This window comes from Hevea brasiliensis, chromosome 10, assembly GCF_030052815.1.
Source record: "Hevea brasiliensis isolate MT/VB/25A 57/8 chromosome 10, ASM3005281v1, whole genome shotgun sequence".
In the NCBI taxonomy this organism is placed as follows: Eukaryota; Viridiplantae; Streptophyta; class Magnoliopsida; order Malpighiales; family Euphorbiaceae; genus Hevea; species Hevea brasiliensis.
The window spans coordinates 95,783,638-95,797,322 of record NC_079502.1 but is presented as its reverse complement, the minus strand read 5'-3'; positions in this window follow the sequence as shown (position 1 = coordinate 95,797,322).

Genomic DNA, 13,685 nt, shown 5'->3' with positions numbered 1-13,685 from the left:
TTTAATAAAGAGAAGAAAAGGGATTAGTGCACTAACTTTACTTGAGCTTCCCTAACTTCAATTTTCTTACTTCCAATGGGTGTCTATAGCTTCCTTAGGGTGTGGGGAGCATTTTTTTGTGAAGTAGGCTATGGGTTTTGGTATGTGGAAGCTTTGGAAATCAAGCTTGGAAGCTTGACAACAATGGAGGAAATGAGGTACCAGGGGCGGTGGCAATCTGAGGGAGAGAGAGAGAGAGAAAGAGTGGAGAAGAAGATGGTGTTTGGTGGCTTTTTGTCTCTTATGGCTATATATATATATTTATATGTGTACTCTATTTTTTTAAATTTCCCTAAGCCATTTTCTTTTCTTTTCTTTTCCTTTCTTTTCTTTTCTTTTCTTTTCTCTTCTCATTTTTCTAATTTATTTCATAAATTTTAATTTATGTAAATTATTTTATTCTCTAAATTTTAATTTGATATTTAGATTAAAATTCACCTCTGGGGGTGAAATGACCAAAATACCCTTCATAATGCATATCGGGTCATTTTTATTATTTTATACAAATTAATAAATTCTCTAAATTTTTTTTCCTATATTTTCTTTACATTTATTTCTTCAATTTATGCCTCCTCACTATAGTTTAAGTGTAGTTCTAGACATTTTGACTATCCGGTCAGACATTAGTCGTCGGAATAGTAAAATGTACAGACTACCTATGGGGGGGGGCATTACATGCCTAACACTCACTACCATATAACATGGCTGGTCGTATGGCTGTACGGTAAAATTTTCCTTTCAACTTATTGGGAATCTTGCGATCACATAAAACTTCCATGGCGCTTCTCCACTTCAACCATCCGGCTTTAATCCTATGACTAACATTCTCCTCACATCCCCCATCTACTCAAAGGACTGAGCCAAGATATTTAAAGTGATTACTTTGGGACAGTACCACTCCATCCAAACTAACTCCTTCCCTATCACTAGTTCGGCCTTCACTGAACTTGCAATGCATGTATTCTATCTTCGTTCTACTTAACTTAAAGCCTTTTGACTCTAGAGTACTTCTCCAAAGCTCTAGCTTTCAATTGACACCTTCTTGCATCTCATCTATCAGAACTATATCATTCGCAAATATCATGCACCAAGGGATACTCTCTTGTATATGTTTCGTCAATTCATCTAAAACTAATGTAAAAAGGTAAGGGCTTACAGCTGAATCTTGGTGTAATCCAACTGAGATAGGAAAATTTTTTGTGTCTGTAACACCCTCCCTTTAGGTAGTCTGTACATTCTACTGTTCCGACGACTAATGTCTGTCCGGACAGCCAGGATGACTGGAACTACATTTAAACTAGAGTGAGGAGTCATAAGAAGGATAAGTAAAGATTAAGGAAAAATTTAGGAAAAATAAAAGAAGTGAATTGCAAATGAGTCAAACGAGCCGGGGTCACGGCGATGGGTAACAGTAAGGCAAAGCGACTGTGAAGATAGTTGTTGACCCCAGACTCGTGAGGAACCGTAGGAAATAATTTTTAGGACTTAATTAAATGTTTATTGAAATATAAATGACATTAGAAATGTCATAGAAAATTTAGGAGAATTTATTTATTGGTACAGACCGAAAATAACCCGATGAGCATAATGAAGGGCATTTTGGTCATTTCAAACCCTAGAGTTGAATTTTGATCTAAATGCCAAGTGAAAAGAGAGAGAATAAAATATTAAAAATAAATTAAAATTATGAATTATAGAATGGAAAAAGGGCAAAGAAAAGGGAAAGAAAGAAATAAAAATTAAATGGATTATGATGTAAGCATGACATAAGATGACATAATTAAAAAAATTTAAACCAATTATATTTAAACATATATATATATAAGAGACAAAGAAATTAACTTAACCTAAAATTCACTTCATCTTCTTCATCTTCAACCTTCCCAAGCTTGATTTCCCTCTCTTTTATACCCCAAAACCCATACCTCCCTTCACAAAAAATTGATCTTGCACCTTGGGAAACCTATAGGCAGCAAAAATTTAAAGAAATATGGAAGTTTTTTTATAAGTTTGGACATGCCTTGATCAAGGTTAGTGCCTATCTTTCCTTTCCTTCTTCTTAAATCTTTGAAGTTGAGTTGAAATAAGTTGATGTTACATGAAAATTTGAGAAAAATAATGAGTACATGAAGGGATGAATTTTTGGCAGCCATGGTAGTGATGGGAAATTGATGAATTAATGACTATAATTGTGTTCACTAATGTTGATTAATAAGAAGATGTGAGTAGCATTTTAGTATACATGTGTTATGCATTAATTGAAAATTTGAAGTTAGGGTTTTTGACCCATATTAGGAATTTTGTGTATGACTTGAAATTGATGATGTTGAGACCAATTGTTGACTATTAGAAGTGTGATGAATGCCAATTGAAGTTTGGGAGTTGGGAGAAATTGAATTGGGAGTGTTAAATTTTTATGCAGGAATTCAGACCTATGAGTCCAGTGTAGTATTTGAACTATAAATAGAGTTGTGTTGCTCCAATTGGTATGAGGCCAATTGAAAATGAAACTAGGGTCATAATGCCCCATTTTTCATGAAGAAACCATGCTCAAAAACTATCCTGAACCTAGCCTAAAATTGACTTGAATCTGGGTAACCCTAATCTGGACCTAAAAAAATGACCAAATAGACAGTAAATGTTTAAATGGCCATAACTCACACTAGGAAGGTCAGAATGACCTAATTCTTGAATCATTGGAAAGGTTAGACATTGGAGCACATTTTTCATGAAGAACATAGAACCCAGATCTGCCTCTAACCAAGTCAAATTGTTAGTAAAATTTAGATCAACAAAACTGTCTAAAACCAGTCTGCCCAGAATTTGTTGGACTTAGGCTCACCCGACCAGTTTTGGTAAAAATGTCATAACTTGATCTAAAAAATTGCAAAAGTAATGAAACTAATGCCAAAAGTTATATAAGACATAGATCTATAATATTGATGTTTTGACCAGAACCCAGAATCTAAGGGAACTAAGTCAAATTGTTAGAACAAATTAGTACACCAAATCTTGGAATCTGCCTCAACTACCACTTGACCCTTGAACAGATTTTATATCATAACTTTCACTAGAAAATCCCAAATAGGATGAGCCAAACTATTCTGGAAAACTAAGAGATAGGGCTTCAACTTTGATTTAGAAACTTTTCTCAAAATTTGAGTGTAAGAACCCTAAAATAAGAGTCAAATCCACTGACCTGAACCTAGAATCCTGTAGACACATGGCACCTGAGTCCAGGCCAGTTAATTTGCTATAGTTAATTCTACAAGATCTGAAAAATTGTAATTCAAAATTCTGAGTAATCATAAGACATAGAGAAACAACTTCTATGGAGAATATTAGGCCTAAAAGTGGCTGTAACATATCCAAATAATTAGGAAAATATTGACTCCAGAATCTGTCTGGTTCTGAAACTTGAATGAGTTAAGGAACCAGTTTTGGTTATTTGATCATAACTTTAGTTCTAAAACTCCAAATGACATGATTTGAAAAGGAAAACAAAGACAAGACATAGAGAGACAACTTTCATGAAGGAAGTATAGCCAAACAGTGGCCAAATCTTGGCCAATTTGCCAGGAGAAGATAAGACACAAAATCTGAAACTAAAGAAAGGTTCAAGATATTATTTGATACATGATATGTAAATTATCTAAATAAATTGCTAAATGTATAAGCTACATGAAAATGAAGGGGGAACCTATTTTCCCACTATAAATTGATATGAAACTACTATAAAGCACAAATAGTATATGACATGAAATGATAAGATCATAAGTAATTAATAATACTAATTTGCCCAAAGTACACCTAGACTTATTCATATAGCATGGATCAATTGGTATTATAACACCCCTATATTAAGCAGTCTATGCATTCTACTGTTTCGGTGACCGGTGTTTGTCCGGACAGTCAAGATGTCTAGACATGTACTTATATCACCTAGAAAAATCCTGAACAAAAAATTAATAGTAATTACCAGAAGGTAAAATATAAATAAGAAAAACAGAGCATAAAAAGTTAATGAGCCGAGGGTCACAGCGATGGGTGATCGCATCAGGAAGTGACTGCGAGGTCAGTTCTAACCCTAATTTTGAGCGGTAAATTGTGACACCGCAGTCCTAAGGACTATTGCAAAGCTAATGGAAAAGAGGAAATCACAGAAAAGAGTTGATAAGTAGATCAAATAATTAGGTCAGTACTCTGGAAGAAATACCGGATTATTTGCAAATCAGATAAATCCGGCGAGCGACAGTTTGGCCAATTCACCTGTAGAAGTGACTCCTGACCTAACTGTCCAATAAAATAGGAGAAATGAAAATTTCAAAATCGACAATTAAATTAAAGAACTATAGGAAAATTTAAAGAAAAAGAAAAAGGGAAAAGAAATGGATTATTACATCATTTTGGTGACCTCACCCTGATGTCAAATTAAATTTTAATTATCCAATTTTTTTGACCAAGTCAAATTCAACTCATTTAGACATAAAAATACAAAAAATTAAAAGAAAATATTCATTCCTTCTTCCACCTCCAGCCGGCCAAATTCTCCAAACCTCTCTCTTCCCATGGTTTCCTCCATTAACAAGCTTTTTAAGCTTTATAACTTAGTTTTGTCCCATAAATTCTAACCCTAAACCCTCAAAAAACTTCCAATCTACACTAGGCAAGGAGATTGAGGAAGAAAAGAAAGGAAGAAAAGAGAGGAAATTGAAGAGGTGAAAATCAAAGAAAGGTTAGTAACTATTACACTTTATTTTGTATGTATGCCTTGTAAACTAGTGTAGATGTAATCAAATAAGTAAGAAATGAAAGTAATTATAAAGAATTTGAAGAAGTGTAAATTTCGGTCAACTCTAGAGGATTAGGGTTTAGTATGCTTAAGTTAAATTGGACGTGAGATTAAGCTTACTTGAGGTGGATTAAGTGAATTATACATTGAATTTAAAGTGAATTGATTGATTTCAAAAATTTAGGGTTCTTGAACTTTGAAGTTTGGAAGAAAAATTGGAGGAAATTGTCAATTGATGCAAATGACCTTAATTGAGGTTAAAAATGGTCAATTGGGACCATTTGTGGTGTGTTTGAATTGGTAGAATGAAATTGCAATTCGGATTGGTTAGGGTCACTATTCTGGCAGCTTGACCTAGGTCCCTTTCAGGGACTAAAACTGAAAATTTACCATTCCAATTAGTGTGACGCCAATTGAGAATGAAAATAGACACATAATGGCACATTTTTCATTTAGGAACCATGCCCAGAAAATGACATTAGGATAGTGAACAATTAGGTCAAACCCGGGTGTAATGCACTACCACTGTACTAAAATGACTAAATGAATAGTGTTTGTTCATTTGGCCATAACTTGGCCTATACAGATCCAAATGACCTGATTTTTGTGGCATTGGAAAGGTATGACATAGCACTACAACTTTCATGAAGAAACCAACCCAAATTCTGCTCATAACCCAGTCATTTTGTCACCTAAAGTTAGTGGTCCAAAACTGCCAGAACCAAAGTAGGTGCCCAAAAATCTGGGTTAGACCAATCCGGCCAGCCATGTTCAAATGGCCATATCTTGGGCTATAAAACTTTAAATGGAGTGATTCAAAAAGGAAATTAAAGATAAAATAATAAGGAACAACTTTGATGAGGGACATTTAGCCAAATTTCCACTGTAGATAGACCAATGGAATAGTACAAACAAGTAACCCAAAATTAAAATTTTGATATTTAACCCTAATAGGCTTTGAATTGAATTTGGCAATCAATGCCAATAAAAAATATGACTCAAAATGTGGTATGTGGGTATAATTAGATTAGCATATCTAATTAGTATGAAAAAGTCAATATTTTGACCAAATTGTCAAATGAATAGTAACCACAATTACACTAAGTGCAAAGGACTCAATTTTATGGGATAAATTAAGTGTACAAAAATTTAATTATTGAATTTATTTATTAGAAATAAATTGAATAGATATTGAAACACTCTAGTTATGTGTTTTAGTGGGAAAGGAGCCCTCCAAGGAAGGAGAAGGAATTGAATCAAGACAAGTCTAGATAAGAGGTTTGTGCATAACTAACTCTTTTGTTATTTTTCACTTCCAACTTGATTTGAACAAGTTTATTGTATGATTTATGATTTTTGTTGTGTTAAGAATGTTAACTTATTGAATGAAATTATATAAATTAAATATAAATTTTCTTATGCATTTAAGAATTTATTGCATGGTTTTGAGGATTGTAAATTTTAAGTTTGATGTGTTGCCAACCTTGAGCATGAATTTATAATGATTAAATATGTTAATGGTTTGTAAACACTTTTGTAAATAGAAATTGTTTTGAATATGATTTGAAACCACAGTTGACATGGCAATATGTTTTGAATTCCATTAGCTTGTCTAGTGAGATATCTCCTCCACTAGATGGGGTGAATTCCTTCCTCTCTGGCTTGCCAGTTGGGGAAGAGTTTAGATGAGTACTCATATATAGTAGCTAGTCTTTGTTCATCCCTTTTAGCCTCGTTATTGGGAGAGTTTAAAATATCGTGGTGAATAATACAGCATCTATTATGAATTTTGTGTCATGGGTCCAACTGTGTGAATTGTTGGCAACGCCCTTTAAATTATGCATAGTTTGATAAAATGTGGTTGAAATAAATAATTTGTCAATGATTCAAAATTTTTGTATTGTTTCATGATTTAAAAGAAATGTAGATAAATAGTTAGTATTTGATCAAAATGTTATTCAAATGAATAATTTGCATGAATGAAAATATTAATTTTTGAATGTCATGAATTTTGAAGGATTTAGAAATTTTAAATTTTTATTTGTTATGAGTTGTCAAAACATAAATTGTGTTAAGTTTTAAATTATTAGTTTGTGCACCACTGAGTTCACCACTCAGCGATAGCTTTGTATGCTGTCGCAGGTGAAAGGAAATATAAAGCAGATGAGCGAAATTACTGAAAGACGCAGTAAGACTATCTTCAGATATATCATAGGTATACCTTTGTGCATTAAATTTTGATGTAATTCTGTAATTATATGTATGTAATTTCATTTGAGCAGTTGTACCAACTCTTTTGTAATATATTTTTGGATTGTAATCAAATACAAATTATTATAAGGTTATCTTGAGATTTTATGTACTTATAAAGTTTTGAACTACTAAATTTTTAATCCTCTCATGAATGTAGATATTAATTTTATTACCTTAATGAGATGTTTCAATGTTTGATTTAATTTAAACTGTGTATTGAGTTGCTTGTGCTGATTTGTGAAATGAAATTGAATAATGGAGTTGTGGTTGAGAAAAATATTAGGAGTGTCTTTCTTTTCAGGTTTTGAAGAACTGTTTTCTCAAAATACAGACAGCACTCTACAGAAAATTTTGTAAAAATTACGGAGATTTTAAATATCTAAAAATTTGATTTATATTTGGACTTTAAATAAAGGTTTTTTTAATATCATTGAAAAAATTACCCACCAATTTAAAAATGAACGGAAATTGTTTCAAAATCCCTTGTAGTATATTTAATGGGTTACCGGTAGGCGAAGTTCGGTGGTTCATTAGGTGTATTACGGGATCATGTTACATCTTACGAGGAGTAGAGTGTGACAGATATACCAATTAGGGACTACAATTGCAGTACTGCCCACAGAAATAATCATTGATAGACAATATATGTCTGATATGATTGTTCTACAGGCTTTATGCATGCCCATTGGCTATTGTGCCTAATTGTATTACTGGCTTCATGCCTGCCCGCTGGCCTTGTGCCTGACATGACAAATGTATACATGTTAGACATACGGATGTTTAACTAGTATACTCTCGTGTATCCAGTCTTTATAGTTTGTTATAGGTTACTTGGGCACAGATATCAGTAATAAACCTTAACTTTTAAATAATTACATGAAGAGATCACAAATAAAAGTAATAAGACTGCACATGGAATAAATGAACAGAAAAGATCCTGATTAACTTAATTTGCTACCAAAGTTCTATAAACATGTAAAAGACTATAAACTCATGAAATTTATATTTCCTTATAAAGTTATACGTGAAATAAATATTTCAATTATTTAGTTATTTTTATTTCAATTTATGCACCACTCAGCGTTATGCTTAGCGCGTTAGTTTTTCCATCGCATAGGTACAGGAGATCACCAGCAACTGTAGTAGAGCTTAGATAGGACTTTGATCAGATCTGCTGCAGTATAGATTGTCACCTCAGACTGTTATTTTGGTAGGGCTCATGTATAGTTAAATTTTACATTTTGGTTATTGTATGTAATTAAATGATGTAAATCATTTTGTGATTGTAAATAAAATTGTAACTATTGTATTTGATTTTATATGAATGAAATAAAGTATTTTATTTATTTGAAATGATTATGAGTATTATGATCACATGAAATGAATATGGACTGTTTAACAAGTAAATAAGAAAATCCGCCATGCACTAATAAAACAGAGGAGACTCTGTCTGGGTCTCCATAAAAATGAAATAAGATAAAAAAAAAAAATTTCTACATGTAAGATAATATAATTAAATAGATAATTAAATTAATATTGTACATTACAAGATAGGATAGGGTACTCCGGCACCGAACCTTGCTCGACTATACTGTAGACGGGTGAGGGGTGTTACAGTGTCCCCTCCCACTGTGCGCACAATAGTAGTTGCTCCTTCATACATATCTTTCAACACTTGTATGTACCTAATAGATACCCTTTTTTGTTCTAACACTCTCCATAAGACATCTCTTGGAATACTATCATAAGCCTTCTCCAAATCGATAAAAATCATGTGTAGATCTTTCTTCACATCTCTATATTTTTGCATCAAGCTTCTAATGAGAAAGATCACTTCCATAGTTGAACGACTGGGCATGAAGTCAAATTGATTGGGAGAGATAGAAGTATCATGACGTAGTCGATGTTCCACAACTCTCTCCCATAACTTCATAGCATGGCTTATGAGTTTAACTCCTCTATAGTTTGAGCAACTCTGTATGTCTTCCTTATTTTTAAAAATAGGTACTAAAATACTCCTCCTCCATTCATCAGACATTTTATTTGAGTTTAGAAAAGAATTAGTTACTAATCTCCACCACCTTTGCTCACCTTTCTATAATTTCCCATTTCCTCTTCATTCTTGCATTAATGCCACCATATGTTTAATACAATAATACCCAATTGAGAGAGTACCTACAATTACATTATCATAATTAGGAATATGAACCAATTCTTAACTAGAATTCATTCTTATGATTATTAAGGTAAAATTTTCAAATTTAACATATATGTAATTTAGATTTAATGCAAAGCATACTGAATGAAGAGAATATTTTCATCGGTGGCGATTTGAATAGATATGTACGAATTAATATGCAAGGCTATGAGAATGTTCATGGAAGTTTTGGATTTGGCAACCGAAAAGAGGAGGGAAAAAGCATTCTGGATTTTGCTATGGCATACGACCTAATACTAGCAAATACCTACTTTATAAAAAGAGAGTCACATTTAGTGACTTTCAAAAGTGGGAAACATAGAAACCAAATTGACTTCTTCTTAACCAGGCAGACAAATAGAGCTCTATGCAAGGATTGTAAGGTCATTCCGGGAGAGGCTGTAATAAGTCAACATCGGTTAGTGGTCTTGGATGTCAAGTTTAGAAATAATTCAAGTAAGGTTAGAAGAAATAGTGTAGCTCGAACAAAGTGGTGGGAGTTCAAAAGTAGTAAAGCAAATAAAGTTCAAAAATGAGCTTATTGAGTCCGAAGCATGGAAGTTGGATATGAAGGCCATGATATATGGATACAGATGGTATCAAAGATTAGAGAAGTAGCTAGAAAAATACTTAGAGAGTATAGAGGACATGGACCACCCTCAAAAGAGAGATGGTAGTGGAATAAGGAAGTACAAAAGGCAGTGAAGAGAAAGAGAGAATGGTATAAGAAATTACCTAAGTGTGATAATAATGAGGCATATGAACAGTACAATATAGTAAAGAAAGAAGCAAAAAAGGTAGTTAGTTAAGCAAGAGCGCAAGCCTTTAAAAAGTTATATGAGAAACTTAAAACTAAAGAATGGGAGAAAGATATTTATAGATTAGCAAAGAGGAGAGAAAAGAAATGTCAAGATCTCAATCAAGTTGGGTGCATTAAGGATAAAGAAGGAAAAGTGTTGGTGAAAGATGAGGACATTAAAGAAAGATGGAGAAATTATTTTGATAATCTCTGTAATAATAGTCAAAATGATAATAACGTGAATATAGACTATAGATCAATAGAAAAGAATGTGAATTATACTAGAAGGATTAGATCTTTAAAAGTAAAGGAAGCACTTAAGAGAATGAAAGTGGGTAAAGCCTGTAGACCCGATGGAATACCAATTGAAGTGTGGAAGTGTTTGAGAGATATGGAAGTGGCATGGTTAACTAAATTGTTTAATAAGATTCTAAATTCAAAGAAAATGCCTGATGAATGGAGGAGGAGTATTTTAGTACCTATTTTTAAAAATAAGGGAGATATACAGAGTTGCTCCAACTATAGGAGAATTAAACTCATGAGCCATACTATGAAGTTGTGGGAGAGAGTCGTGGAACATTGACTACGTCATGATACTTCTATCTCTCTCAATCAATTTGGCTTTATGCCTGGTCATTCAACTATGGGAGCGATCTTTCTCATCAGAAGCTTGATGCAGAAATATAAAGATGCGAGGAAAGATTTACACATTTGGAGAAGGCTTATGATAGTATTCCAAGAGATGTCTTATGGAGAGTGTTAGAATAAAAGTGGGTATCTATTAGGTACATACAAGTATTGAAAGACATGTATGAAGGAGCAACTACTATTGTGCGCACAGTGGGAGGGGACACAAAAGATTTTCTATCTCAGTTGGATTACACTAAGGTTCAACTGTAAGCCCTTACTTTTTTACATTAATTTTAGATGAATTAATGAAACATATACAAGAGAGTATCCCTTGGTGCATGATGTTTGCAGATGATATAAATCTGATAGATGAGACGCAAGAAGAAGTTAACAGAAAACTAGAGCTTTGAAGAAGTACTCTAGAGTCAAAGGGCTTTAAGTTAAGTAGAACGAAGATAGAATACATGCATTGCAAGTTCAGTGAAGGCCAAACTGGTGATAGGGAAGTAGTTAATTTGGATGGAGTGATATTATCCCAAAGTAATCACTTTATATATCTCGGCTCAGTCCTTCAAGTAGATGGGGGATGTGAGGAGGATGTTAGTCATAGGATTAAAGCCAGATGGTTGAAGTGAAGACGTGCCATGGAGTTTTATGTGATCACAAGATTCCTAATAAGTTGAAAGGAAAATTTTATCGTACAGCCATACGACCGGCCATGTTAAATGGTAGTGAGTGTTGGGCACTGAAGGAGTTGTATGTGTCTAAGATAAGAGTTGCGGAGATGAGAATGTTAAGGTGAATGAGTGGCTATACTAGATTAGATAAAGTCTGTAATGAGAGTATTAGATGTAGGAGTGGTACAAATTGAGGATAAGTTGAGAGAAGGGAGATTGAGGTAGTTTGGTCATGTGAAGCGTAAACATACGGATGTTCCAGTTAGACAAGTAGAGCACATTAGGGTAGAGGATAGAAAGAAAAGAAGGGATAGACCTAAACTGACTTGGAGGAGAGTAGTACAACATGACCGAGAAGCATTACACATTTCCGAGGATTTAACCCAAAATCATTTAGAGTGGAGAAAAAGAATCCATATAGCCGACTTCAAATTTTTGGGATAAAGGCTTAGTTGAGTTGAGTTGAGCATATATGTAATTTAATTAGATGGTCTATATACGTAGGCTTCGTTTATTTTTGCAGAAAAATATTTTTTACATATTCTAATATTTGAATACCTAAGAAAATGAGTTAAAAAAAATTTATGTTCAAAGTAAAAACCAAAAAACTAAGTAATTTTCTTGTGAATATATATATATAGAGAGAGAGAGATTAACATTATAACATTAACATTAACATTATTATTATTATTATTATTATTATTATTATTATTATTATTATTATTATTTTCAGATTGTTAAAATTAATTAATAATAAATAATATATATAATTAATAATTTAATTAAAATAAAATAATTTTATCGATAATAATTATTAATTAATTTAATGTGAAAACGTATTAAATTTGCATAAGCTAAAGTTGAATTTTCTTTTACTAAATTAAAATTAAATAATTGAAATGAAATAACCGAGAGAGGGTTAGTATAATTTATCCTACTCAATAAGATTAAAGTCCTACCAAAATCCATAACAAATTGTCACTTGGGCTCAATCCAATTATTCCCGTTTCACAAATTTTATAGTTTTTTTTTTTTTTTTGTCAAAGATCCTTCGGATTTTACATCAGTTGTGGACAGCATGCATTGTGGACAGCATGTATATGTGATTTATATAGGATTAAGGATTTTGTTAAAACTGCCATAGCCATATATGTGTTTGTCTACCTCCGACAAAAAAAAAAAAAGGGCGTCCTGGAGTAAAAATAAAATGTAAGGCTAAGTGTCCCGATGTAGTCCCAGTTGAGATCTGCAAGCAAGTCTGGCATGCCCAATAATTGGTTCTTCGTGCGTGTGTGGCTTATATGGAAACAAAGACCTTGTAATGATCCAATCTGAAGTCTTCTTTCTTCTGTGCCCTTATTATATATAATTTATTTAATTAATTTAGGCCATTTTTATTTAATATATAATTACAATAAATGACCATTTTTTTTATATTTCTTAAAAATTCATAAAGAGATAGTGAGGATTGTCACCTTCTAGGCAAACATTTGACCTCTGAATTATTAGCCCAACGATTACAATAAATGATCATGTTACCATTAATATGATCTAAAAGAGAATTTAGTGTACAAGAAAGCAGCCATCCCACTTCTGTTTTGTATGCCTTTGTTAGCCTTATAAAGAGGAACTCCCAAGGGAAAAGGATGACGAGACGGTCCTCATTTGCTGTAAATGATGATGTGGTCCACCGGACACTAAAAGATTAATTGGACCACTTCTAATACATATTAATTATCTGTGAACTGAAAATCCAACCAAATATGCACATCAGAAGAAAAGATTGCATTAAAATAACACAAAATGAGACTAGGGCGAGCAGATTTCAGTTCAAATTGAAAAATCGAATCGAATTAAATCATTTCGATTTAAATATTTTGATTTTAAAATTTAATCGGTTCGGTTCAATTTTATATTATAAAAATTTTGATTATTTTGATTCAGTTCAGTTTTGAAGAGAAAAAAATTAATTAAACCGAACCGAACCGAATAGTAATTTTATATATTCAAATCGAATTGAATCAATTTTTGAATTGATTTATTTTTATGAAAAATTTATGAATTATATATATATATATATATATATATATATATATATTAGGTTCATTAAAATTAGAGCAAATAACTTGAAAATTAAGTCTAAATTAAAAAATAATCAAAAATAAAAACCAATTAATTTAAACCAAATCAAAATAGAGCGATTCAATTTGATTTTTCATCAATTTCGTTTCGATTCGATTTTTAAAATATATAATTCAATTTTCATAATTAAATTCGGTTTGATTCAATTTAATTCAG